A 27,697-nucleotide genomic window follows, 5' to 3' on the forward strand; every position below is an offset into this window, starting at 1 on the left:
TCTTTTTTTTAAATTTTTATTTATTTATGATAGTCACACACACAGAGAGAGAGAGAGAGAGAGAGAGGCAGAGACACAGGCAGAGGGAGAAGCAGGCTCCATGCACCAGGAGCCTGACGTGGGATTCCATCCCGGGTCTCCAGGATCGCGCCCTGGGCCAAAGGCAGGCGCTAAACCGCTGCGCCACCCAGGGATCCAGATTCAATTCTTTTCTATTTGATTCGATTCTATTCTTTTCTATTCTGTTTGATTCGATTTGATTCGATTCTTTTCAATTCCATTCGATTAGATTTGATTTGATTCTTTTCAATTCAATTCCATTCCATTCTTTTCTATTCGATTTGATTCTATTCGATTCGATTCTTTTCTATGCGAATCAATTCAGTTCGATTCTGTTTTTTTCTATTCTATTTTATTCTATTCGATTCGATTCTTTTCAATTCGATTAGATTCTATTCGATTTTATTCGATTTTTTTCAATTCTATTTGATTGGATTCGATTCTTTTCTATTTGATTTGATTCTATTCAATTCGATTCTATTCTATTGAATTCTATTCTACTCGATTCAATTCTTTTCTATTCTATTTTCGATTCAATTCGATTCAATTCAATTTGATTCTTTTCTATTCTACTCAATTCGATTAGACTCGATTCTATAATTTTCTATTCTATTCGATTGTTCTCTATTCTATTCGATTCTTTTCTATTCTATTCTATTCTATTCTATTCTTTTCAATTCGATCCTTTTCTATTCGCTTCAAATCGATTCGATTCGATCCTCTTCCATTCGATTCGATTCGATTCGATTCCTTTCTATTCGATTCTTTTCTTTTTTTAATAAAATAATTTTTTATTGGTGTTCAATTTACCATCATACAGAATAACACGCAGTGCTCATCCCGTTACGTGTCCCCTTCAGTGCCCGTCACTCTCTCACCCCCACCCGCCGCCCTCCTCCCCTTCCACTACCCCTATTTCGTTTCTCAGAGTTAGGAGTGTTTATGTTCTTCCTCCCTTTCTGATATTTCCCACACATTTCTTCTCCCTTCCCTAATATTCCCTTTCACTATTATTTATATACCCCAAATAAATGAGAACAGACATTGTTTGTCCTTCTCTCATTGACTTACTTCACTCAGCATAATACCCTCCAGTTCCATCCACGTTGAAGCAAATGGTGGGTGTTTGTCGTTTCTGATGGCCGAGTAATATTCCATTGTATACATACACCACATTTTCTTTATCCATTCATCTTTCAATGGACACTGAGGCTCCTTCCACAGTTTGGCTATTGTGGACATTGCGGCTAGAAACATCGGGGTGCAGGTGTCCAGGTGTTTCATTGCATCTGAATCTTTGGGGTAAATCCCCAACAGTGCAATTGCTGGGTCGTAGGGCAGGTCTATTTTTAACTCTTTGAGCAACCTCCACACAGTTTTCCAGAGTGGCTGCACCAGTTCACATTCCCACCAACATTGTAAGAGGGTTCCCTTTTCTCCGCATCCTCTCCAACGTTTGTGGTTTGCAGCCTTGTTAATTTTCCCCATTCTCACTGGTGTGAGGTGGTATCTCATTGTGGTTTTGATTTGTATTTCCCTGATGGCAAGTGATGCAGAGCATTTTCTCATGTGCGTGTTGGCCATGTCTATGTCTTCCTCTGTGAGATTTCTCTTCATGTCTTTTGCCCATTTCATGATTGGATTGTTTGTTTCTTTGGTGTTGAGTTTAATAAGTTCTTTATAGATCTTGGAAATTAGCCCTTTATCTGATAGGTCATTTGCAAATATCTTCTCCCATTCTGTAGGTTGTCTTTGAGTTTTGTTGACTGTATCCTTTTCTGTGCAAAAGCTTCTTATCTTGATGAAGTCCCAATAGTTTATTTTTGCTTTTGTTTCTTTTCCCTTCGTGGCTGTATCTTGCAAGAAGTTACTGTGACCGAGTCAAAAAGGGTGTTGTCTGTATTCTCCTCTAGGATTTTGATGGAATCTTGTCTCACATTTAGATCTTTCATCCATTTTGAGTTTATCTTTATGTATGGTGCAAGCTAGTGGTCTAGTTTCATTCTTCTGCAGGTGGATGTCCAATTTTCCCAGCACCATTTATTGAAGAGACTGTCTTTCTTCCAATGGATAGTCTTTCCTACTTTATCGAATATGAGTTGACCATAAAGTTCAGGGTCCACTTCTGGGTTCTCTATTCTGTTCCATTGATCTATGTGTCTGTTTTTGTGCCAGTACCACACTGTCTTGGTGACCACAGCTTTGTAGTACAACCTGAAATCCGGCATTGTGATGCCCCCAGATATGGTTTTCTTTTTTAAAATTCCCCTGGCTATTCGGGGTCTTTTCTGATTCCACACAAATCTTAAAATAATTTGTTCTAACTCTGTGAAGAAAGTCCATGGTATTTTGATAAGGATTGCATTAAACGTGTAAATTGCCCTGGGTAACATTGACATTTTCACAATATTAATTCTGCCAATCCATGAGCATGGAATATTTTTCCATCTCTTTGTGTCTTCCTCAATTTCTTTCAGAAGTGTTCTATAGTTTTTAGAGTATAGATCCTTTACCTCTTTGGTTAGGTTTATTCCTAGGGATCTTATGCTTTTGGGTGCAAATGTCAATGGGATTGACTCCTTAATTTCTCTTTCATCAGTCTCATTGTTAGTGTATAGAAATGCCATTGATTTCTGGGCATTGATTTTGTATCCTGCCACGCTACCAAATTGCTGTATGAGTTCCAGCAATCTTGGGGTGGAGGCTATTGGGTTTTCTATGTAGAGTATCATGTCATCGATGAAGAGGGAGAGTTTGACTTCTTTGCCAATTTGAATGCCTTTTATTTCTTTAGGTTGTCTGATTGCTGAGGCTAGGATTCCAGTACTATGTTGAATAGCAGTGGTGAGAGTGGACATCCCTGTCTTGTTCCTGATCTTAGGGGAAAGGCTCCCAGTGCTTCCCCATTGAGAATGATATTTGCTGTGGGCTTTTTGTAGATGGCTTTTAAGATGTCGAGGAATGTTCCCTCTATCCCTACGCTCTGAAGAGTTTTGATCAGGAATGGATGCTGTATTTTGTCAAATGCTTTCTCTGCATATAATGAGAGGATCATATGGTTCTTGGTTTTTCTCTTGCTGATATGTTGAATCACATTGATTGTTTTATGAGTGTTGAACCAGCCTTGTGTCCCAGGGATAAATCCTACTTGGTCATGGTGAATAGTTTTCTTAATGTACTGTTGGATCTTATTGGCTAGCATCTTGTTGAATTTTTGCATCCATGTTCATCAGGGATATTGGTCTGTAATTCTCCTTTTTGGTGGGGTCTTTGTCTGGTTTTGGAATTAAGGTGATGCTGGCCTCATAGAATGAATTTGGAAGTACTCCATCTCTTTCTATCTTTCCAAACAGCTTTAGTAGAATAGGTATGGTTTCTTCTTTAAACGTTTGATAGAATTCCCCTGGGAAGCCATCTCACCCTGGACTTTTGTGTCTTGGGAGGTTTTTGTCCATCTCAAATTTAAATTTTAGTTTTCTGAGGCAGAAACTCTATCTACAGCTCAGTATTTAGTCAACACTGTGCTTTTCTGAAAATGTAGCTTCCTCTGACATTTTTTTAAAATATGAGATTGATTCCTTTATTTCCAGGTCCACTTCAGTATCATAACTTTTCATACTGTCTTGTAAGTTATATTAGCTGAACTAATTAATTAATTCTTTTTTATTTTTTTATTTTTATTTTTAAAAATTATTTATTTATTTATTTATTTATTTATCTATTTATTTATTTATTTATGATAGTCACAGAGACAGAGAGAGAGAGAGAGGCAGAGACACAGGCAGAGGGAGAAGCAGGCTCCATGCACGGGGAGCCCGATGTGGGATTCGATCCCGGGTCTCCAGGATCGCGCCCTGGGCCAAAGGCAGGCGCCAAACCGTTGCGCCACCCAAGGATCCCAATTAACTCTATTTAACTTGTGGGGTTTTTTTTAAAGTAACGTAAAATTTACCATCTTCGTTGTTTTAAAGTGTGCAGTTTGCAGTATTAAGTATATTTACAGTGTTGTACAACAGATCTCCACAGCCTTTTCATCTTGCAAAACTGAAATTCTGTAACCCATTAAATAGCAGCTCCCCATCTCTTTCTCCCTAAGGTCCTGGCAGCCACCTTCCTACTTTCTATTCCTATGAATTTGACTACTTTAGATAGCTCGTATAAGTGGCATTTTAAACACAATATGATCTATATTTTTATTGCATATACAGTCACAAAAGCCATGGCAATATGATTTTATATGTTAGTATATTAGCACGTTAATTGTTTCAAAGAGCTTGCATGATATTAAGTCCCCCTTTATTCAGTACTTTCTCTCCTGTCACCCTCTTTCTCAGACTTCCCACTCTTCACACCCTTTTCATCATGGCCTTCAAAACTCAATCCCACTGTAAGCAAGCATTCTGTACCCTTAGTCTTAACTGAAACCCCACTTTCCCTGGAGAATCTTTTCTCTCTCTAAACCTTTAAGGAAGGCTCTTTGTTCTCTTATAACTCACACAGTCCAAGGCCATGGTGATAAGGTATAGGAAGGAGTATATTAGTTAATAGTTAATAGTCTTTTGGTTAGTAGTAATAGAGACTCAGACTAATGTCTAGCATAATCTTAAAAAATTATGGACCTATATAACTGAAGAGAGGTATTCTCAAAGATGCAAACAAATATCAGAAATATTATTCCAACTTTCAGCCATTATTTCTACTTGTCTCTGCTCAAAATAATTTTCTCAGGATTCTATGGCCATCTTCTAGGCAGTGGGCAAGATGGCTGCTGATAACAAGGTCACATCATCTTTACCCTCATCTTGAAGAGTACATCTACAATTCAGAAGTACTGTAGTTGAATAGCTTGGGTAATAAAGTTATTCTTTGATCCAGTTACTTTCTATGCAAACACTTTCCATAACTTTCTATTGGTCCAGCCTGGAACATAAGTCCACTAATTTGTGAGGCTGAACACCAAAATAGATAGCTCCTCCAAAATCACATGAAGTTCATATCTTCAAAGAAAAACATAACAGGCTATCTACTAGAGAAGAAGTGGCATTCTTTAGCACCTCATGTTAGTTTTAAATCATTTCTTATCTTCCTCTAATAAAAGCTAACAAACCTCTCCTCCTTTGAGACATGTTACCCAGCTCCTATTCTCAGCCATCTACTGCCATTGGTCAATACTTAACTTAGATGGGTTTGGCACAAGTTTTTCAAAATATTTATCATCATAGTGTACTACTTCCTTGTCCATTTGGATGACTTCTCCAATAGCCTAAAGTCTTAAGTTCATAGTTCTTTGGTCCCCTAAACTATAGTCATCTTAATTTTCTTTTTTCTAAATCTTATCAACCATGGAAATCTTCTTTTTAAAAAAACCTTAAGATTCTACTGTTAATCTCTCTGACCACAAATTCTGACTTTCTCCCAACATGTCCACACAGACATCCAACAGAAACATAAAGCCTGATATGTCTAATTGATAAATCATGGTAGACTGTATTAAAATTGTGCCCCAGGCACTGCTACAGTTCACACACCTTGTCTCTGACCTGCTTGCCCACCTGACAAAGAGCCGCTGCCCATCAACAGTGATTCCAGCTCTGACCGGATCTCCTCCTTTGGGTTTTCTGAGTACCAATCTAGGTGTACATGCAATAACATGTAAAAGGCACCAGCTTTAATCTCAGGTCATCCAGATGTTGTGAGCATCAAACAAGTTCCCTCTGGCCACATGAGTTCCAGTTTGTTTCCTCAGGTTCCACTCTGTCCCTGTGGACCTCAGCTTGCATTTTCCTTTCCTATGTGTCCTGCTGACCTACACTAACTGCAAGCCCACCATCATATGCAGAGGGGACTTAAAGATATTATTTCTCCAGTTTCCCTTCATGATGATTAGCAACTTTTCTCTGATCTTCCAACATCACTGTTAAGATTTCTGTGCCTCCAGGTTCTTGTACACTTTGTACGATCTAATCCCTACAATACCTCTATTTCCTATCACTCATAGGGGTACTCCTTCCCTAATCAAGCTGTAACTGAGACACCTGATTGGAGGTTATTGCACAAAACTTTGAGAAGTATCTATAGAAAAATAAAAGTCCTTAAGAAGCAAAAGAATTCACATCAAAGGAGAATTTATATTCTTAGATGTGTTTGAAAAGTTCTGTATGATTGGAAATGAGAGGAATAGCAGGACTGAAAAACACTCATAAATTTTATGTCTCAAATCACTTAGGATGCTATTTCTATGTAACCTCATCCCTTTTTCCATTCCACATAAAATCAAGAATCATTAACAATTTTTTACTAACTGGTCCTATGCTTTTCCCCACCAACCTCAACCAAACATTTTATGTTACATTTCAGTACAAAATGGTAGATTCAGCCTATTTTCCACTTTTCTTCTTCTGTATACCCTGTAAGATTATAATAAGGGTTATCTAAAATTATAAAAACAGAATAACTAAAAGAAAATAGTGGGAACATACAAAAACAAGTACTTTAACATATTTCTTGAATATGGAAATTGAGAAAGAATACCTCTTGTGCTAAAGCTCTAGCCCAAAATAAGAGAGAAGGAGGCTTCAGCAGATATGGGAAACACCTTGTCCAGCAGAAATCAAGATGCTTCAGAATAGAGACTATAGGTAGAAGAAAGGTCAGGAGAAAGTGGACATGAAAACGAGATTAAATGAAGACCTGTCTGTATAAGACATAGACACCTGTCTTCTCACACAGACTTGTAGTTAGACATTTCACTGGTGCCAGAAAGCAAAACCCCTCTCCTTCTAGTATTAGCTAAAAGCAAAGGCATTTGGCTCACTTCCCTCTAACTATAATGTAAAGCTTCTAGCCACCAAACCTCTTCACATACAGAACACACCATAACCTTTTAATCCCCTCAGTTTTAAATACAAATGGGCAACACATGACTACCAGAAAACTGAGGGAAGGTTGCAGTGTAACAGAAAGACCAAGATAAATAGCAAAATTTTCCCCTAAACAAAAAGAATATCCAGGAAACAGCAGAAGAGAGCTTTAAGTAAAACTTTAGTGTCCTTATACAGAAAATACTAAAGATCAACAAAATTGAGAATCAATATAAAGTCTAATTATTAAGAATTCTAAAGAGATGAGAACAATTTATCAAAGAATTAAAATAAGATAATTCTCCAGAGATGAAAGGAAGACCTGTCTCCAATCTCGTAGGGTCCTCTTGCAACCAATGGTATGAATTTAAAAAGAACCACACTTGGGCACATTATTATAAAACTTCATAACTCCAAAAGTTAAAAGTTATTAAAAAGTTTCCACAGAGGACTGGGAAAGACAATTGTGTACACAGAAATTAGATCAGAAGCATTGATTCCTGGGATGCCTGGCTCAGTGGTTGAGTGTCTGCATTTGGCTCATTCTGAGGTCCTGGGATAGAGTCCTGCATCAGGTTCCCAGCAGGGAGGCTGTTTCTCCCTCTGCCTGTGTCTCTGCCTCTCTCTGTGGGCTCTCATGAATAAATTAATAAAATCTTTTAAAAAAGCATTGATTCCTTTTTGTTTTATTAGCGACACCACATAGTACAGCAATATTTTTAAGGTTCTGTGGGAAGCTTTTTTCCAACTTAGCATTCTCTACCCAGCCAAACCATTAATCAAGTGGGAGAGAATGAAAAAGAACTTTTTGGGGATCCCTGGGTGGCGCTGCGGTTTAGCGCCTGCCTTTGGCCCAGGGCGTGATCCTGGAGACCCAGGATCGAATCCCATGTCGGGCTCCCGGTGCATGGAGCCTGCTTCTCACTCTGCTTATGTCTCTGCCTCTCTCTCTCTCTCTCTCTCTCTCTCTGTGTGACTATCATAAATAAAAATTAAAAAAAAAAAAAGAAAGAAAAAGAACTTTTTGGTCTGAAAGCACTGATAGATTTATCTCCATACCCCCTTCCTTGGGAAGTTCCATGAGGAGTGGTGACAGATGTGAGAGTTGTGTGAGGTAAACCCTCATGACCATTAGCAGGATGACACTAGGAAGTGTCAAAGTTGATAAGTCAAGAAATCGCATTATACATGATTTATTGGAGACATGGATTAACCACCAGAATAACAAAAAAAAAAAAAAAATGAAGTTGTAAAAGTAGCGACTTCTAAAGATGGACTTAGATGGTAGGGTCAACCCTTCAGTAAAACTTTAACCACGTACATATATTAACCTGAAGTAATTTTTAAATGTACTACCAGAGCTCCAATTAAAATTCTTTGTCTAATGTTTTATAATATTAACTACATGGACTGTGGTGAGCAGAATGATACCCACAACGAGGACCACATCTTGTGAATATGTTATCTTATGTGGCAGGAAGGGACTTTGCAGATATGATTAAGGTTCAGGATCCTGAGATGGGGAGATTAGCATAACTTATCTAGGTGGGCCTGACATAATCACAAGGTCCTTAAAAGTAGAAGAGGAGGGCAGCCCCGGTGGCTCAGCTGTTTAATACTGCCTTCAGCCTGGGGTGTGATCCTGGAGACCCGGGATTGAGTCCCACGTTGGGCTCCCTGCACAGAGCCTGCTTCTCCCTCTGCTTGTCTCTCTCTGTCATGAATAAATAAGTAAAAAATTTTTTAAAAAAAGTAGACGAGGAAAGCAGAAGGGAGTCAGAGGAGATGTGACTAAGAAGAGTAGGTGGAGAGGTGTAACTTTGCTGGCTTTAGAGATGGAAGAAGATGCCAAAAATGTAGGCAGTCTCTGGAAACTGGAAAGGCAAAGACATTGATTCACCCCCGGAGACTCCAGAAGGGAATACAGTCCTGTTGACCCCTCAATTTTATTTCAGCAAGATCCATGGCATGCTTCTAACCTGCCAAAGTATAAGAAAGATTTTTGTTTTATTTTACCATGTTTGTGGTCGTTTGTTACAGCAACAATAGAAGACTAATACATGGACTTACATCTGACCGGAATTAACTCCTTTTGATGTTTTCCCATCTTAGACTATTATTTTCCCTTCAGCTATTATGATAAGGTTTTCCATTTTAAAGGGTAGCAAAACAGACTCTTTGCTTTTCCTATTTTATAGGTACTGGCTTTTCTGTTTAGTATTTCAGGCAGTTTACCACCATAGTATCAAATCTTCCTTGGTATCAATTTTGGATTAATTATAATGTGTCTATTTTCAGTGAAGCCATGATGGAACATTTTGTGATGATCTTCTTTCCTAGAAACCTGAATAATTTCATCTGATTGCCCGTGTCTTTTTTCAAGAGCTTCAACATCCAGAAACCACATTTTCAGACACAAAAAAGAAAGTGATTAAGTGAAAGAAAAAGTGATTCTGTTTTTTCTGACACAATTAGTTTTATTTCTCTGTATCGAGTCTTCTAGACATAACTTCAGGTTGTGTCAGCAAGATCAGAAGCTTTTGCTAAACACTCCACTTAACAATCATGTATTTTCATTTAATTATACCTTAACGTAATTTTATGGTTGTCATTATATATGTACTAATCTTCACTTTCTCTAAACTGAAATTCTCTTTGCCTCTTTATGGGGAAAACATGGACTTTGAGCGAAATATATCTAGATTCCGGACCTGGCTCTCTCATTTACAGTCTACATAACCTTGGGCAAGTTATTTAACCTCTCTGAGCTTTCTCCAACTATAAATACAGAGGTTGTAATACTTTATACTGCCTACCTCACCTCTGCACTACTGACATTTTGTTTTTAATAATAAATTTATTTTTTATTGGTGTTCAATTTGCCAACATACAGAATAACACCCAGTGCTCAACCTGTCAAGTGCCCCCCTCAGTGCCCGTCACCCATTCACCCCCACCCCCCGCCTTCCTCCCCTTCCACCACCCCTAGTTCGTTTCCCAGAGTTAGGAGTCTTTATGTTCTGTCTCCCTTTCGGATATTTCCCACACACTTCTTCTCCCTTCCCTTTTATTCCCTTTCAGTATTATTTATATTCCCCAAACGAATGAGAACATATAATGTTTGTCCTTCTCCAGTTGACTTACTTCACTCAGCATAATACCCTCCAGTTCCATCCACCTTGAAGCAAATGGTGGGTATTTGTCATTTCTAATGGTGAGTAATGTTCCATTGTATAATAAACCACATCTTCTTTATCCATTCATCTTTCGATGGACACCTAGGCTCCTTCCACAATTTGGCTATTGTGGACATTGCTGCTAGAAACATCAGGGTGCAGGTGTCCCAGCGTTTCATTGCATCTGTATCTTTGGGGTAAATCCCCAACAGTGCAATTGCTGGGTCACAGGGCAGGTCTATTTTTAACTCTTTGAGCAACCTCCACACAGTTTTCCAGAGTGGCTGCACCATTTCACATTCCCACCAACAGTGTAAGAGGGTTCCCTTTTCTCCGCATCCTCTCCAACGTTTGTGGTTTGCAGCCTTGTTAATTTTCCCCATTCTCACTGGTGTGAGGTGGTATCTCATTGTGGTTTTGATTTGTATTTCCCTGATGGCAAGTGAGGCAGAGCATTTTCTCATGTGCATGTTGGCCATGTCTATGTCTTCCTCTGTGAGATTTCTCTTCATGTATTTTGCCCAGTTCATGATTGGATTGTTTGTTTCTTTGGTGTTGAGTTTAATAAGTTCTTTCTAGATATTGGAAACTAGCCCTTTATCTGATACGTCATTTGCAAATATCTTCTCCCATTCTGTAGGTTGTCTTTTAGTTTTGTTGAGTGTATCCTTTGCTGTGCAAAAGCTTCTTATCTTGATGAAGTCCCAATAAATAGTTCATTTTTGCTTTTGTTTCTTTTGCCTTCATGGATGTATCTTGTAAGAAGTTACTGTGTGTGCTAAGATATTTGATCTTCATCCTGGAGATGATTGTTTTTCCAATGTGGATTAGCCTTCAATGCCAAGTGTGTTAACATTGATCAGATGCTGTTTTATCTATAGCTGTAAATTTTTGTTGTAAAATGTTTACCTTATATGCCCAAAAGCCAAGCAAAATTTTATCACCCCACAATAGTATTCTAACCCTAAGGACTCTTTCTACACGGAGCTTCAAGAACAGAAACAGTTCCTTGGAATAAAATGAACCTGAATGCTCATTATACTCGCATTAGACCTAATTGCTTACCGTGAATACAGATAGGTGTTTTCAGAGTATTTCTTCCACGGCTCACTTGTAATCGTCTTTCTTTTTCCTTCTGGACCCACAGAGTTCTTGGGCCAAACCTGATGTACTAATGTGCAGTATAAATCAATGATAGGGGATCCCAGGGTGGCGCAGCGGTTTGGCGCCTGCCTTTGGCCCAGGGTGGCGCAGCGGTTTGGCGCCTGCCTTTGGCGCGATCCTGGGGACCCGGGATCGAATCCCACATCGGGCTCCCGGTGCATGGAGCCTGCTTCTCCCTCGGCCTGTGTCTCTGCCTCTCTCTCTCTCTCTCTCTCTGTGACTATCATAAATAAATAAAAATTGAAAAAAAAAATTAAAAATAAATAAATAAATCAATGATAGCTTTTTGGTGACTCATTATTGTCTGGAAGCTCCAAAGTCAAATGAGATGATAAAAACCGCTTTAAGAAATCATGTCTAATCAATAATAATGTATTTTAAGGTTGTTTGTTGTTTTATTATATTTAGAAAAGATGTAGAATTGAGTATAGCTCAGCCAAGGATGACTAACACTTTCTCAGTTTTCATTATGAAAATTATGAGGAAAACTTACAGTTTGTACAAATGAATAGTTTCCGCTTCAAATTATTAGCTTGTCTATGCTATGAAAGGGGACTTCTTTCTGGTTTCAAAAAATATTTGCTATGGCAGTAAAAACAAATATGTATTTAGATGATTGTCGGGAATAATTTTGAGAATGTTGTTTTAATCCACTATCTGAGGTTGTGAGCTAAATTATAAATAATGCAATATAATCAACCCCACCTGTGGAATGGGTCATGTCAAACTGATTACTTTAGCTAGTCAAAGCTGAGTAGCAAACCAAATGTTTGCAGAAAGTTAAAGTGTCACTTTATGAAACTTGGTCATAGGTAAAGGATTTCTGAAAACATTGGCCAGATAAAAGTATAAGTATAGACACTAAAGTTAGTCAGATGCTAAGCAAATATCTGTAATATGAATGTGACCCATTGCACAGGAATCTGAGTTAGGTGTGGCACCACACCACACATTCCTGTGAATGCTTAACCAAATCCTTGACTTCTAGGATACTTGCTAAATGTACATGTTTGCACTTACATCCTTCATATACGGCTCCTCATCCCTGCTTACCTGCTTACCAGCGTTCCTAGGTTCAGAAATCTGTCAGGAAGTAAGAAAGCCTGCTACTTTTTGTTTGTTTGTTTTTGCTTTTAATGTTAATCCTATTTTAAAGAAAAAACCAAGTTTTCCATCCATTCAGTTCATTCAAGAAATAATTACTGTGCACCCATTATTTGCAAGGCATTTGCCTAAATTCTGCAGATACAGCAATGACCCAACACAAACAAAATCTGTCCTTATGAAGCTCAGGTATTAGTGTTTTGGTTTATAGGAAGTTATACTTAACTCGGAAAGCTACTGTTTTAGTACTAGGCAGTGAGAGGCAGTTGCTAGGAGGGTCCTCATCAGGCTGGATATTCATTAGAATAAACGTCAATCCATCATCTCTAAAACAAAAGTCCATTAAAAGCCCCTCTTCTAGTTCTACAAAGACTTCATCTGTATGTATTCCGGAAGTGATTATCCTGTCTATGAACTCAGCACCTTGCTATAAGACTTCTTGTTATGTGTTTACTCAATTTCTTAATTGACATTTTGCTATAACTGAAACTTGAAAGAAAAAACATGGCAAGAATCATCAGATCAATCAATTTTGTTAACTCATTAGCAGTTCAGACATAGAAGTGACAAGCCAATATAATAGTTAATATTTAAGGAACACCACCTGACAAAAAAATGAGCCTCTATTACATACATAAAATCTGAAGTGAATATATGTATATATCCATGTATATATTTTAAATGAGTATCATTTATATATCTTAAGTAGATATATATAATCTTAATATATATCCAAATACAAAGTAATGCATATAAAATTTGACCTATATCTCTTAATTGTAGATATATATACATATGTATACAGATACATACAGATACAAACCCACAGATTTTACTTAAACCTCTAGCAACCCTCCTTTTACAACCAAGACAATGAAACTGAAGCCGGAAGAGGTTAAGTAACTGCCCAAGTCATACAGCTATTTAGACCTGAATCCAAGTACTCTGTACTCCAGGGTCTGTTCTTAACAGCAACACTGTCATGCCTCTGTCTACTGACTGCAATGATTTTGGATCTTCTACGGATTTTGCCTTACAGTTTGTATTTCTCTTCCCTTTCACTATCACAAATGCAAGTGTAGATGTCTAAAAACCAGGCACTACTAACAAAAACACTCTATTCCATGGGAAATAACAAGGATTTATTAATACCAGGACACATAACTGAAAATCAGCCTAGTACTAATTCCTCAGGTAATAGTCTTATATTTAAGCAGAGCTCTGAAGTGGAGTTCTTCATTTGAAGTCAGGCAATCTTGATCGAAGAATAATACACCAAGAGGCATGATACCTTATATCACAAGCTAGGAAAAATACATAATTATTGTTACTAGCATTTGGAAGGATCATCATTGTGAGAGCTAAATGCCCCAAAAGTTAAAATTAAATTTTTTGCACCAACATTTATTCTGAGTTGGATTAAATACCTTAAAGTCTAAGGAGTCCTGAACAAAAAACATGGAAGAAAAGTAACAAGTATGATTTTTGCTCTATGTTTAACTTCAACAACACTGCAATTTTCTTCTAAAGGTGATTTAAATTTTAAATCAATTCTATCTGGGCACTGTATCTACAGAGAAATATGATCTTTTAAGTTTCTCATGTTAACAATGACATTTTTAGGTTCTGCAAAGACTCCAAAAGGTTGATAATCCATATCAATATTTCAGACATTTCGGTGTACCTAACTTTGAATATTTTATCAATATTTGACATTTCATGTTTCGACTCAGCAAAACACAACTTAGAAAAGTATGACCTGTCCTTTGTTATTTAATAAATGTTTCTAACTGGTTAATCCTATCCTTTTGAAAAAATAGTTTTCCCATACTGTTTTGAAATAGACTCCATTGACATAATGGACCTGGTTCTATTTAAGAGGGCTGGTGAAGAATTTTGGTAGACTGTTTTGGTTCTTTTTCCACTTCCATAATACAGTTAAAAATCAATATACTTGGAAAGGAAGTTATAGTCATGCTACAGACTTGGAGTGATAAATAAATGATTGTATTGTAATATCTGAAAGCATTTTAATAAAATCAATTTTTGTTTATATTAAAAAGCATTAAAAACACTTTACATTTTAAATTAATTTTAAATATACTATCTCCAATATGTTTTCCAACATTGTTTAATGGAACTAAGCTCCTTTACTGAGGGGAAATAAAAGAAACACTCTTTCCCTCCCTCCATCAAACACATGCCTCAGTTTATGCTGAAGAGAAAGATGGCTGTAAAAGATGATGTTGTTGTGTTGCCAGGTTTTTTTTTTCTTTCTATTCTTAGACTTGGTACCAGAGGAACCAACAAAAGCAGCAATTGTTTGTGTGGACTTCTATTCACTAGAATTTGCCTCATTCTGATTTTTAACATTGAGGTATGAAACCATCACAGAGGCTTTGGCTTCTAGACACTAGCAACCCAATTGTAAATTAAACTGGGATGAGTGTACCGAATTTTTCCCTTGAGACTTTTTCTCTTAATATAAAGAGAACATAAATTTAGAGACCTTTCCCCTTAATTTTTAAATTCTCTTTGCACAAATGGTCTATTTTTAGGTAGCCGTTAGAGGGAAAGAGAAAGAAAGAAAGGGTGGGAGTGAGGGACTGGTCTTTGACATACAGAAAGACTTGATTTTCATCTTATAATGATTCCATTAGAATCCAAACATCACATGGACCAACTTTCCCATTTGGAAAAAATGAATTTTTACCATGGTTAAGGAGAGTCAAGGTTTGAAAGAAAGCTGGTTAAACTGGTTAAGAACCAGTTCCATTCCAGGCAGGAATTATTGACATAACATCTCTGACAGATGGTTTCTCAACTCAGCTTGGACTATTCAAGGCAGTATTAATTATGTTTTTCATGCAAGACTGAATGAAGGGAAAGCTGTCAACAGCTGAGCTGATAAAACCCACTCTCTGTCAGTGAAGGAAAAGGCTTTTTTCAAGGCTTTCAGGAGCTAATATATCTTGTGTATTGCACATTGCTAATGTATTGCTTAATACATTGCTTGTGTATTGGAATGAAACGTTTTATAAGACACTTTTCTTGTCATTAAAAAATCAGTGTTTCATTCTTTTATCATGATACGTATGGTCTTACATCTTTCCAAATGATGCCTTCATTCACTGAGTCTAAGCAGCAAGGCTTTGAGAACTTTGAGAGTAACTGACATTATTTCAGAGAAAGAGGAAAAAAGAAACATTGGCTGTAGATAGAGGAGTTGAAGGTTAAATGGTAGGGACCCTGCGTCGGTTGCTGGAGTCTCAATGTGGCTGGACCCAGGAAAAGCCTTTGGTTGCTTCTCAGGGCTACCTACAGAAAGTCAACTGGGGGACTTTCCTGATAGTTTCCTCTGGCAGGCCTAAACAGCTGCATTAAGAAAGGAATTGAGAGGCCACAGGTGTCACAGAAGCAAGTAGCTAGCCAGGAAGGATGAAAGATGCCAATCGGAAAAAGAGAATTATATATTAAAGGGAAAGCTAGCTCCACTTTTGATGGGATTCCAACAGACAGTTAGGTTATATCTGAGATACTTTATTAACGTATTATTAAGATCCATGATGAAAATAAGACTTGTTTCACAGGATCTCAGATTCAGAACTTTAAATATTTGAAAGGTAGTTGTTGTTGGAGAAAAATGGTATTGAGAAGAATATGCAGAAAGTTTACATCATCTAATTTTGATTACCCACTAACTTTTAGATACTAAAGCAAAATTAAATATGCTGTTGTACATTTCTGAGGGAGAACTATTTTAGTCTTAACCTTTTATTAGAAACAATGAATGGACAGGAAGATAAAATAAATAAGAAAATTCCCTGGAGTACATCAGAGCAAGTACTCAGATCCTAAGTACTCAAATGCAAATATTTAACAAAATTTATCATTGTTCTTACTTGTAATGAGGATATTTTCAACAAACAAAACAGAAACAAAAGAATAATAAAGGCATTAATAGGAGATATAATGAAAAGGATAGTATTCAGTAGCTTTAGAGAGCCCATGGATTATCTTTCTATGTAAAATAATTCAGATTATGAATGTTTTTCTAGGTCTTTATATCATGTAAGATTTGAATTAAAAGAAAATGTTGAGTTCATGAAATACTGTACACCTTTAGTTTGGTGAGGTATCAAAATGTGTACTTTATTATGTTAACATTTATTCAGCAAATTTTCTGAGTTTTTTTTTTTTTTGCATGTGTAATGATGTGATTGGACATACTATAAAAGTTTTAATAATGTGCTTTTAAAGTCTCTACAAATGTACAAGTAAACAGTCCACAACTTACTAAAACCTAAAATTATGGTATTTCAGGGGCACCCGGCTGGCTTAGTTGGTAGAGCATGTGACTCTTGATCTGGGGTTGTAAGTTCGAGCCCCACATTGGGTGTAGAGATTAATTTTAAAAAATTAAATCTTAGGGAAATAAAAATAAATAAAACCATGGAGTTTCAGAATTTGAGGAGAGAACTAAAGGTCATCTAATTTAACTTCCAGACAGTAGAATAATTCTTTCTAGATCCTCTTTTACAGGTGTCGTCCACTCTCTTCTTGATCACATCCAATGAGATTATGATACTTACTCAGCTCTCGCAGGCCAAGAGAGCTGAGTCAGTATCATTTCTTTGTTCTATTGTTTTAGTTGCTAGAAAGTTCTTAACAGTAAGAGATATCTGTAATTTTCACACATTTCCCAAGTTTTCACCCATCGAAAGAGGACCAAAGGTTTGAAGAAAGTTTCCAAGTGTGTCTTAATTGTTTTACTCCAGGTGAAATATCCAAGATCTTTCAGCAATAGATAATAAAGTGTACAATTAGAAAATTATTATCTACTTCAATCAGGGCACTTTATTTCTGCAAATGGGAACAACATTAAGAACTATTAGCTTTTTTAGCAGCTCTGACCACTTAATTGTTTCTTTTCTTTTTTTAAGGAGATTTATTTATATGAGAGAGGGAGCAAGCTTGGGGGTAGGGGAGGGGCAAAGGGAGAGGAAGAGAGAGTCCTAAGCAGACTCTGCACTGAGAATGGAGCCAGGCTTGTGATCTCAAGATTCTGAGATCACCACCTGAACTGAAACCAAGAGTCTGACTGATGTTCAACTGACTGTGCATCCCAGGTTCCCCCCACTTCAATTGTTTCAATTGAACTTTTATTTCTCCAAACACCCCAAGTCTCTTGTAAACTGCTGTTAAGCCTGTGATCACTTTGTGTATATGCACATTTGTATAAAAATAATTGGCATGGATCTGTGCTATTCCCATACTCCATGAATTGGCTTGAAGGTGAATGATAGAGAAATGAAGGCAAGTTGAGTGAAGATTAGAGAATCGACCACTGAATTCACTCTTCATTTCCTTCATTCCTCTGATTTTCCTACTCTCATTTTGAGAATGAGCATTTGTCATTCTTATGTTTTCTCCACAGTTAAGAAAGAACCTAGCACAGAGCCGTACTCAAATTTTGTTGTTGATGATGAACTTATCTGAGCTTTCATGTCAGACAATTCAATAGTGGAAGCAGGAATTAGGAATGTGCCACATGGCCACATGGCCACACAGGACATTAATTTATGGAACATACACGAGACTCACCACGTGCCTAGAATTAGGTGGAATTTGCTTAATCTCTCCTCTCCTTCCCTCATCTGTTCAGCAACTTCTTTTGTCAGGTGCAGAACTCTATAAGAGATTTTAGCTACATTATAGATTAAAATTTGTAAGCTATTTATAGACCCTAAGTACCCTTTGAAATGTTATTTTGGAAATATGAATTTTAAAAAACCGACGTGCACATGAACTAGTTGGTGGTATAAGTATTACTACATGACACTTCCCTAAAGACTGTCTTGCTCAGTTTGCAGCTTACTGATACCTGTCTTGATTATTGTTGCTTTTTTTGCTGATGACTTTCTGGATTTTGGCAATTTTTGAATAAAAAAGAAAAACAAAATTCAAATTTAGTTATATTTAGAAAATTGCTGCTAGTGACAGGAGGTAAACATTTATGTTTATTATCTATGTATCTGATCACTTCTTGGTATATTTCCAACTCCAAATATTATTGACAGATTTTATTAGTCAGGATTCTTCAGAGAAACAGAACCAATAGGAGATATATATGTATAGGTAGACAGATATTGTGATAGATAGATACAGAGATAGATAGAGATATACAAAGAGAGAGGCTTATTATAAGGAATTGGCTCACACAATTATGGAAGCTGACAAGTCCTGAGACCTGTGGGGTGAGTCTACAAGCTGGAGACCCAGCAGGGACAATGGTGCAAGTTCTAGTCTGAGCCCAAAGACCTAAGAACCATGAGAAACAATAGTGCACTTTCAATTCAAGACTGGCAGGCTCAAGATAGGAAGAGCTGATGCTTCAATTGGAGTCTGAAGGCAAGAAAATACCAATGTCCCAGCTAGAAGGCAATAAGGCAGGAAGAATTTCCTTTTATTCAGAGATGGTCAGTCTTTTTGTTCTATTCAGGACTTCAGCGATTGCATGAGGCCCACCCACATTAGGAAGGACAATCTGTTTTACCTCATCTATTGATTTAAATATTAAACTCGGGGCACTTGGGTGGCTCAGTCACTGAGCATCTGCTCAGATCATGATCCCGGGATCCTGGAATCGAGTTCTGCATCAGGCTCCCTGCAGGGGGGAGCTTCTCCCTCTGCCTATGTCTTTGTCTCTCTGTGAGTCTCTCAGGAATAAAATGAAATCTTTAAATATATATGTTTATATACTATATGTCAGCCAGAAATATCTTCACTGAAATATTCAGAACATTTGATGAAATATTCAGGCATCCTTGGCTCCGTCCAGTTAAGACATAAAATTTACCATCATACGGAGCAAAGCAATTGAACCAAAGGATTAAAAATGAGCATAAGGAAAATTGAGGAGGGTTTATTCACTCACCTGTTCAACAAATATTTAAATGTGTATTGTGTGTTGAAAGCCAAAGGAGACATAGATAATTCTTCTTCTCATGGAGCAAAGATACAGATTTTAAAACAAAATTTTATGTCAGAGAAAGATGCTATTGGAGGAGAAATAACAGACCACCACCTAGACTGAAGAACATGGTGGCAAAACTCTACAAAGAGGGTCCAGGATGCTAAAGGTCCTGGCAAGAGTGAGTATCAGACACTGAGTAACTCAAAGCCCATGGAGTGTAGATTAAGAGAGAGTAGTATAGCAGGGTGCGTGAGAGCTGAGCTAGAAAGGTAGGCAAAAGGCAGGTCCTGAAGCCTTCCTGGCACATTAGAGTAGGAGAACCATTTCCTAAGGGTGTTGACAAGTTACTTAGAGAGTTCAAACAGACAAAGGACTGATCCTCTTTGCATTTTTGAAAGGAAACCGAGAGAGGACAAGATGAGAAATAGAAAAAGCCAGCTATGGGGCTATTATACAAAAAAGTGAGAGGGGCACCTGGGTGGCTCAGTGGTTGAGCATCTGCCTTTGGCTCAGGTTGTGATCCCGGGGTCCCTGGATCAAGTCCCACATCGGGTTTGCTGCAGGGAGCCTCTTTCACCCTCTGCCTGTGTCTCTGCCTCTCTCTGTATGTCTCTCATGATGAATGAATGAATGAATGAATGAATGAATGAATGAATAAACAAAAAATACTTTTAAAAAAGTGAGAGATGGATGCTGGGCTGGGCCAGGATTGATGGTGGAGATGGACTAGCATAATACATCTGAGAGACACGTAAGAGACCCAGCAGATGGTGTGTGGTGATTAGATGGTTGTGCAAGGAGAAGGAGAGAAGCAGATGCAGTTGGCTGAGAAGTGACTGTAGACTCAGAGCCTTGAGGACCTCCCAAAGCAAGTGAAAAGAGGAAGTCTGCAAGAGATGCAGGGATAAATGGTCAGATAAGCAGGTGGTCCAGAGAATGTGGTTTGGAAGACAACAGAAGAGAGAGAAGGAGGATGTGTTCAGTATCATTAAATTGAGCTTGAAATTAAAGCAAATTAAGAACAGAATCAATGACCATTGTATTCCAAGATATTCAGGAAGAGGAAGTGTAGGCAGGGATCTGAGATGTGAAACTGAAATATACTGAGGGTTGCAACCTGGGAAAATGATGATGGTGGTATATGTGACTGGTCTGAAAAGTGGCTGTGGGGGCACCTGGGTGGCTCTGTCCCCTAAGCTGCTGGCTCCTGGTTTTGGCTCAAGTCATGATCTCCTGGTAGGGGAGGGTGGGGAGATTGAGCCCCATGTGGAGCATCACATAGGACTCTCTGCTGAGTGGAAGTCTGTCCCACTCCCCTGTCCTCTGTCCCTTCTTCCCTACCCCACCCCATCCACATGTCTTTCTCTCTCTCTCAAATAAAAAAATCTTTTAAAAAATGTAAAAGCAGAGGGAAAGGACTGGCCTGTAGGCAAAGAGAGGTAAAGGGTAAAGGGAGAATTTTTTATCTTCTAAATCGGGAGATTTGTTCATATATAAATGTTGCTGGGAAGGAGCCAGTATAGAGGTTGAAGGTACAAAAGGAAGGAGATATTAGATCTCTGGTTAAAGTAGGTTTAAGAATAATTGATAACTATGAGTGATGAGAGCTCACTATTTGTTTTCTATGCATGACATGTATCAGTTTAATTCCCCCAGCAACCTCCTCATAGGTACTATAATTATCTCCATTTTTACACATGCTATTATTGGCACATGGGGTAGTTAACCACCTTGCCTAAGGCCACGAGAGGTAGAGCCAGGACTTGGGCCCAGGCAGTCTGGATCCCAAGCTGCATTCTCTGAACACCTACATAGTCAAATGGAGGAAAAACGTAAAGGGGCAGATAGAAAGGGAAGAAGAACCTGGGATTGGCTCTACACTGAATGTCCATGCTGCCCATATACAATCTAATAAATAAGCCAGAGAATGCATCTGAAACCAGTTCTACTCAAAGAGAATTCAGATGCTTATCTGTTGACTAACTTTTGTATTTTGGATTCAATTATAGATTTGTTTATTCAGTAAAGACTTTTTGAGCACCTACTATTTAATAGGCACTGAAAATGCTCTGGGATTAAAAAATGAGCAAATCTAGGAATGCCTGGGTGACTCGGTCAGTTAAACATCTCCCTCTGGTTCAGACACAATCTCTGGGTCCTGGGATCGAGCCCTGAGTCCATTGGACTCTCGGTGTCTCCCTCTCCCTCTGAACTTCCCCCCTTTCTTTGCTCTTCCTTGCTCTCTCTCAAATGAATGTATAGAAAAAATCTTTTAAAAAATATGAGCAAGTCTAACATGGACCCTACCCTTGATACCCTAACTTATTGTATTACTCAACTCAGGCTGCAGACTGGTACTGTGAGCAGCAGAAACTTATTTTCTCTGTTCTGGAGGCTGGAAGTCCAGGATCAAGGTCCAGCAGGATGGGTTTCGCATGAGAGTGCTCTTCCCGGCTTGCTGATGGCTGTCTTCTCACTTGTCCTCATATGGCAGAGAGAGAGCAAGGTCTCTGGTGTCTCTTCCTATAAGGACCAATCCTATCAAGATCAGAGTCTTTCCCTTATGATCACATTTAAACATTACCTCCATAAAGGCCCTGTCTCCAGATATAGTGACATTGGGGGTTAGGGCTTCAACATATTCATTAGGGTGGGGAGGAGGGGAGATAAAATTTGGTCCATAGTATATATTCTTTCTTAATTCCCCCAATGACCCTGTATGGTGGTGGTTGTTTTTATTTTTTTATTATCGTTATTAATTTACAGTTCACAGACGAAGTGATTGAAACCTATCTGCCACACAGCTAGTAAGGGACAGGAATGAGACTCCATTTCAGCATTCTTTATAGGCAACACATCAGTCTCTTAGAAAGTCCAGGGTGGTATTATTAGTCAAGAGGGAAAGACACTAAAAAAGAAGGAGCATCCTGTTAGTCTTAACCCTCTATAGTTATATAAACCAATCATCATTGGTTTTTATTCTCTCTAGAGATAAGTTCTATTTTGTCCGTGCCTAATTTTAACCTTTCTTAGTATTTATACACAGATTTCTAAGTGAACCCCTCCCATTTTTATTTTATTTTTTCTCCAGAGTCTATTTGTTACCCAGAAAATTATCTCTCTGGAAGCATCTGACCACAGACACTATGTCTCCAGGACTTTCCGCAAGCTAACACAGAGGTTTTAAAGGGCAACTACACTCAGAGCCAATTCGTTTCATTTCATACAATATATCTTGAGATTAGTGTTTAATATAGTTGCCCAGTGGTATTCAAGAGTACAAAATCAATTTTCGATGTATTATAACTTTTATTGGGTAATCACATTTCCATTAAGTTTATAGGGTATTTATTTCCATTTCAGAAACATGAATTCCTAATATTATTTCTAGATGATCTATAAATAACTGTAGATATGCTTGCCAATGTGTTGCTTTGCCTTTGATGGCATAAAATGGAAAAACATAAATAACAACGTATTTCATTTTCTTAGCCAAAGGAAAGAATATCTTTTTTAAATCCAGAAAATTGTATATTACTTTGGAGGCTGTATGCAAATCAGACAATTTAGACGCAATATCAGAAGGAAAGGCGGTCTCCTAGGAAACTCTTGGCAGTTTAAATGTTTGGTAGGTTCCTTCTTCAATTAAAGCAGAGTACAGTAAAGGGACATATCCCTTGAGTCACCCCATGTAGTAGAAGTCATCAGCCTTCCCAAAACACTAGAGGTAGTCTGAGTGAAAACTTTTTGTTGGAGCAACTGGGTGAAATCCTGGAGCATAAATAAATCCCAGATTTTAAACTTCACCACACAAATCACATTTTGGGGGATAATATGTTTAATTTCATGGTAAGAAATTCTGTCGAGGGTCAACTTGCTGCCCCCAAGTAGTTGAAGTAGGTCAATGGAAACTTCTCAAAAATGGTAAAGGTCAGTGAATGGCCTTTCTACAAAAATACTTTCTTTTCCAATACTAGACTTTCTTGAATAGGCTCATTCACTAAACCAGATAAATGTTGATAAATAATTTGATAGTCAGCTTTACACCAGGATGAACCAATAGAACACTTGTTTTGTTTTGTGCTTTGGCCTTTTATAAAACACAGTTGGGAAAGGGTTGCCCTAAATGGATCAACTAACATTCAGCCTATGCCATGACTCACTCTGATCTTCTTACTGTTGGAAACTCTACAACAAAAGCACTCCTTTTGCCCAGGATTTAAATGTATTAAAAAAGTTTCTCAAAATTTAAGAGTAGTTGAGATTCCTCCTTTTTATATACCTTACATACAGCCAGGAACCCAGAATCTCCTCTGAAATTGTCATTTGCGTTAATTTCTTTCCATTCCCTCAGCCTCCAGAGCAAACAGAAATCAATTGTAAGGGTCTCATACATTACCTCCCTCACCCCAATTTCTGTACAGTTCAATGTCTAAACTAATTTTAGAGGACAGTGTCAGGAGCTACATCTTCTACTGTATACCTAGTACCTGTAGTTGACTTTTAGCAAAGCAACATCATCCATCATATTAAACCGTTTATTTTTTATGTTATTGCTTTATATTAATATATAGATGCATTTCAGTTTTACCTTCATGTAGAGCCATGAATACAAGGTTTCATCCCCATTTTTGTTTATTCATTATTTAATATCCCTGATAATTTTTTCTCCCTCAAGGACATTTCTGGAAGTTTCTTTCATGCAAGTGCCAGAAACATACTTTCTGCAATTTCCAGTTTTCATATACTGTTTTGTAGAAAAGCTTGGTACTTTAAATGGAGGCATTTTTTTAAAGGGTTTTATTTATTTATTCATAAGAAACATACAGAGAGAGAGGCAGAGACATAGGTAAAGGGAGAAATAGGCTCCCTGCAGGGAGCTTGATGTGGGACTCCATCCCTGGACCCTGGGATCACGACCTGAGCCAAAGGCAGATATATGCTCAAACACTGAGCCACCCAGGTGCCCCGAAATAACAGAATTTAAAGACTGGTGCTGGCAAGTTCCAGGATTTGGGGTCAGCAAATAAGCAGACGCCACACTTCCAAGCAAGGTACACTGTCTACTTCTCATCCTCTGTTATCACCCCTCAGGCTGCCACAGGCTACATTTTGGAGTGTGCATTTTTAGTAGAAGTAAGACAGCCCTCCTAATTGCAGCTTGCAAGAAAGCACTAGGACCAGAACTATGTTAAGGACACTTTCCCAGGAGGGCACAGATGTTCTGGGTGAATTCCAGGTCTAATAGTTATGAATCCTTCAGTGGATCCATATTTTTCTATTCCAGAAAGTGTGTGTATGATCTGATTCTGAGCCTATGTACAGACATACATGGGAGATCTAACAAGGGAAAGTCCTGTTACCTGACCTATTTCCACATTGTCTAAACCAAAAGTGAAAAATACATTTAGCCATAGGCTATAGAAATACAAATAAGAAAGATTTATAAGTAGAATATCTCTGACTAGATTTATGATTGTAAAAAAACACTATGTTTTTCTCCTTGTTTTTCTTGTTATCTGAGAGTTGAAAGATATCCACTTTAAAACAAATACAGCATCATAGAAACATAACTTATTATATTACCTAATAAATAATAAATGGAAACAATACTTATAAATATATATTAATAACTTTCTAGTATTAGTCTGGGGCTTCTTTTGATTACCTTGCATAGCATATTAAGTGATTTATACAGTTGAACTCTTTTACATGTTTTAGAAGACGAGCATATCCTAAAGTAATATGCTTAACGTTTTCTTTTTTTCTTTTTTTTTTTTTTTGCTTTTTTTTTGCTTGCTTAACGTTTTCAAACAGAAATTTGCAGTCTTTCATCTTTTAAAGTATCCTTGCTCTCTTTTTTGAATGTATTTATCATTCAGTGGCCCATAAGAAATGGTTACATTAGCACATTATAGTAGCATGTTTTAAAAATCTGTTGTTATAAATTTGTTGAGTATGGATATGGCTTAACTTAAGGAATATTAATTTGGAATAAAATTGATTTGTGTATTTTTATCATTCAAATATTAATGTAGTCTAAGAACAAGATACTTTAATACTCTCTAAAAGCAAGATACTTTAATACTCAGAGTTACTATTGAAAGATATATATTTACTGTCAGCATACCTATTCAGTCCCTGTTTTTGTGGATTGTTCCCTTGAACTTCCTCTATTACAGAATCCCCCTTAGTATTTCTTACACAGCTGGCTTTGTGGTCACATATTCTTTCAGTTTCTGCCTATCTTGGAAGCTCTTTATCTCTCTTATTCTAAATGAGAGCCTTGCTGGATACAGTATTCTTGGCTGCATATTCTTCTCATTTAGGACCCTGAATATATCCTGCCAGCCCTTTCTGGCCTTACAAGTCTCTGTGGAGGGTTCTCCTGTTATGCTAATACTTCTACCCATAAAATTTAGAGATTACTTGTCTCTTGCTGCTTTAAGAAAATTCTCTTTATCTTTAGAATTTGCAAGTTTCCCTATTAAATGCCCAGGTGGACAGCAGTTTTTATTGATATTGGGGTGGGAACTATCTCTTTACAGGATCTGAATGCCTGTTTCCCTCCCGAATTTAGGGAAGTTTTCAGCTATGATTTGTTCAAATACATATACTAGGCCTCTGTACGTTTTGGTACACTAGGTAACACCAGTTAAATGTAGATTTTTCTTTCTGAGGCTACTATTTTTTCCCTTAAACTATCCTGATGATCTTTTAGTCGTTTTCTCTTTTTCCCTCAGTTCCCCTCCATGCCATCAACTTGTCTTCTATGTCACTCACTCGTTTAATTGATTTTTAATTTCAGCCTGATTAGATCTAAATTCTGCAATCATGAAGTCTCTGGAATCATTCACGGTTTTTTCGAGAGCCACCAGTAGCTTTATAATTGTGCTTCAGAATTGGCTTTCTGACATTGAATTGTAATTCAAATTTTGTAACTCTGTGGGAGTTTCTCATTCTTATTTGAGGTGATTTTTTCCTTCTAGTCATTGTACTCAGTGCAAATTGGCCAAAAACAAGTTGTATTGGGAAAATGAGAAAAAGAGTGAAGAGAAAGAAGAAAAGAAAAAGAAAGAAGAAAAAAGAGTAAAAAGAAAAAAGAAAAGAAGGAAAAAAGAGAATAGAATAAAAAGGGGGAGGTAAGCAAACAGAAATCAAAAGACAAAAAACAAGGGAGAGCATACTCTCATTTTCTATGCTGTAAATCCCTTGGCTTCCCCTGGAACTTTCCAGTGCATCTTGGTCAGTAATTAGTTTTTCCCCTGTCCGTCTAGCTGATCTTATGTGGGAGAGGCCTGCAGTGCTGATTTTCCGGTTTTAGCACTTCGGGGAGCAGCTCAGCCCCCTCCCTGGTGTAAGGCTCAGTGAAAGATTTTTAACCTCTTTATCCCTCGAGGTCACTGTGGGGCTGGTGGGGGGGGGGGGGTTGTTTATCCTGTGAGGCCCCAGAAGGAACAACAACAGTAGAGGCGGCCAGCTCTGGAGCCCTGGAGTGAGCTCCGGCAGTAGCTATTGAGTTTGCAGTCTGCAGAAGCCTGGATGCTCTGGGGGCAGGAGCCGCTGATCTGCCCAGCTCGGGGCCACCCGGCGGCAAGGGTGTCCTTGCTGTCCTGCGCCTTCCTGGCTTCTTCCTGTCCCGGGGGAGGCGCCAGATCTTGGGCTGTGTCCCCAGCGCACTGTGCTCCCAGGCCTGAGCTGTTGGAATCCTACTCCAGGCCGCCCAGCCCCCTCCATGTGGAGCCTCTGCCCTAGCGCATTCTGAGCAGTTCCCAGGGCCGCCCAGCCCCCTGCGCAGAGTCTCTGCCTGAGCCGCTTCCGAGCTGTGCCCAGGGCCTCAGCTCCCTCCCAGCGGAGCCACTGCCTGAGCTGCCTCCAACCTTCTCCAGAGCCTTGCCATATGCACCCTGCAGCCCTTTAGGGAGCTTGGCGGTGGTGTGGGGCGCTGGTGCTCTGTTAGTGTCCCAGGGAGGCTGAGGGCATCCCCGCCCCTCCTGGGATCTTGCTCCAACTCTCGGGAAGATTGGTGAAACCCCTGCTTCTCTATGACGGGGCTTTCATGTCCTGGGGACACTGGCCGTGGCCTTAGCCCGGGTCCTCTCGGGGCCCCTCCCACTTGGATGCCTTTTGTTTCTTTATTTCTTCCCTTGCCCTCTCTTCCTACCGTGATAGAAGCGTGAACTCTTCTCACATTAGCATTACAGCTGTTCTCTCTTTAAATCTCAGGCGGAATTAGTAGGTTCTCAGGATGATTTGAAAGTTATTTATGTAATTTAGTGGGGACAGGTGACTTGGGGACCCTACTCTTCCACCATCTTGCCCCCTCCTACTCTGTTTTCCGTTTAAAATTGTTTCTA

The 27,697-nt window shown here is 38.4% G+C and overlaps 2 long non-coding RNA genes across 2 annotated transcripts in view; one reads left to right on the forward strand and one right to left on the reverse strand.

Annotated features, from left to right (window-relative positions):
* The window catches only part of LOC119865888, an 86,448-nt gene that overhangs the window by 38,401 nt on the left and 20,350 nt on the right, over window positions 1-27,697 (forward strand). The gene's annotated exons all lie outside the window — the stretch shown is intronic.
* LOC119865887 lies at window positions 13,498-27,561 on the reverse strand. Its single transcript, XR_005378300.1, has 4 exons — window positions 27,505-27,561; window positions 21,680-21,863; window positions 17,969-18,055; window positions 13,498-13,668 (listed from the first exon to the last, which is right to left on the reverse strand). It is a non-coding gene; the product is annotated as an uncharacterized LOC119865887 (long non-coding RNA).

Source organism: Canis lupus, chromosome 25 (genome assembly GCF_011100685.1).
Source record: "Canis lupus familiaris isolate Mischka breed German Shepherd chromosome 25, alternate assembly UU_Cfam_GSD_1.0, whole genome shotgun sequence".
NCBI lineage: Eukaryota > Metazoa > Chordata > Mammalia > Carnivora > Canidae > Canis > Canis lupus.